Raw genomic sequence first — 1,993 nt, 5'->3', positions numbered from 1 at the left:
CACACACACACACACACACACACACACACACACACACATTAATATTACACACACACACACACACACACACATTAATTAATACACACACACACACACACACACACACATATTATATTTAAGAGATGAGAGAGAGAGAGAGAGGAGAGAGAGAGAGAGAGAGAGAGAGGAGAGGAGAGAGAGAGAGGAGAGAGAGAGAGAGGAGAGAGAGAGAGAGAGAGAGAGAGAGAGAGAGAGAGAGAGAGAGAGAGAGAGGAGAGAGAGAGAGAGAGAGAGAGAGAGAGAGAGAGAGAGAGAGAGAGAGAGAGAGAGAGAGAGAGAGAGAGAGAGAGAGAGAGAGAGAGAGAGAGAGAGAGAGAGAGAGAGAGAGAGAGAGAGAGAGAGAGAGAGAGAGAGAGAGAGAGAGAGAGAGAGAGAGAGAGAGAGAGAGAGAGAGAGAGAGAGAGAGAGAGAGAGAGAGAGAGAGAGAGAGAGAGAGAGAGAGAGAGAGAGAGAGAGAGAGAGAGAGAGAGAGAGAGAGAGAGAGAGAGAGAGAGAGAGAGAACACACACACACATCATCATCATCATCATCATCATCATCATCATCATCATCATCATCATCATCATCATCATCATCATCATCATCATCATCATCATCATCATCACTCCTCCAGATGAAGTATAACTCTAGGTTCAGGACCATATGATCTAGATATAGAAGACAGTGAACGATGCCCCCACCCTGCAGCAGAGCTCCATACTCACTGTCTTTGTCAGGTTGTGTGGACTCCATTGCCAGGCTCATGACTCATAACCCTCCTTCCTCAGCTTTAGTGTGATGTCATCACATGCACTGTCTGCATATTCAACATCTCATCGTTTGCGTCTCACTCCTGCAGTATTCACACCTGAAGTCCTTCACAGAGAAAGAGGTTCTCAGCCCCGACTTCTAGGTTCTAGAGTCCCACCTGCCTCTTTCACCTAACACCCCTTTATGTCTCTGTTTCCTGAGTTCAAATAGCCACCCCCAAAGATCATCTCACACATCACAACTTTGTAAACAGACAGAAACAGACATGACTAATAAACCCACAGACAGACACACACATGAGATCAACACTCCACAGACAGACATGATTAACACCCACAGACAGACATGAGATTAACAACACTCCACAGACATGAGATTAATAACACCTACAGACAGGGACATGACCCCCACACACACATACATTAATAACACTCACCATTAATACCCACGACAGACTAAACCAACACCCACAGACATGATTAATAACACCTACAGACAGACATGATTAATAAAACCTACAGACAGACACACATGATTATCACCCCACAGACATGATTAATAACACCCACAGACAAATGATAATACACCCACAGATTGAACAACCACAGACAGACATGACATTATAATACCACAGACAGACATGAGATTAATAATCACCACAGACATGAGATTAAACACCCACAGACCATATATAACACCGCAGACATGATCAATCAACACCAACAGACATGATTAATAACCCACAGACATATTAATAACCCACAGACAGACATGAGATTAACAACACCTACAGCAGATATAACACCCACAGACATGAGATTAATAAACCCCACAGACATGATTAATAACACCAATGATGAATATAACACCACAGACTAATAATCACCCACAGACATATTAATAACACCTACAGACATGAATTAATACACCTACAGCAGATAGATTAATAACACCTACAGACATAGATTAATAACACCCACATAATTACCCACAGACATGAGATTAAACACCTACAGACAGACAATGGATTAAACACCCACAGACATGAATATTAACACCTACAGACAGACATGAGATTAATAACACCCACAGACAGAATGAGATTAATAACACACAGACATGATATTAACACCTACAGACATGAATTACATAACACCTACAGACATGACACAGACACCTACAGACATAAATAAATCAACACACA

The 1,993-nt window shown here is 42.0% G+C and overlaps 1 protein-coding gene across 1 annotated transcript in view; it reads left to right on the top strand.

The window, feature by feature from the left end:
* The window catches only part of LOC120566838 (E3 ubiquitin-protein ligase TRIM39-like), a 28,615-nt gene extending 28,585 nt beyond the window's left edge, over positions 1 to 30 (top strand). Inside the window, exon 3 of the mRNA XM_039813497.1 lies at positions 2 to 30. The gene's annotated coding sequence lies outside the window, so the exon portion shown is untranslated. The remainder of the gene's footprint in view (position 1) is intronic.
* The last annotated feature ends 1,963 nt before the right edge of the window (positions 31 to 1,993 follow it).

This window comes from Perca fluviatilis, chromosome 10 (assembly GCF_010015445.1).
Source record: "Perca fluviatilis chromosome 10, GENO_Pfluv_1.0, whole genome shotgun sequence".
NCBI classification, from domain to species: Eukaryota; Metazoa; Chordata; class Actinopteri; order Perciformes; family Percidae; genus Perca; species Perca fluviatilis.
This window is presented reverse-complemented; position numbering and strand designations above follow the sequence as displayed.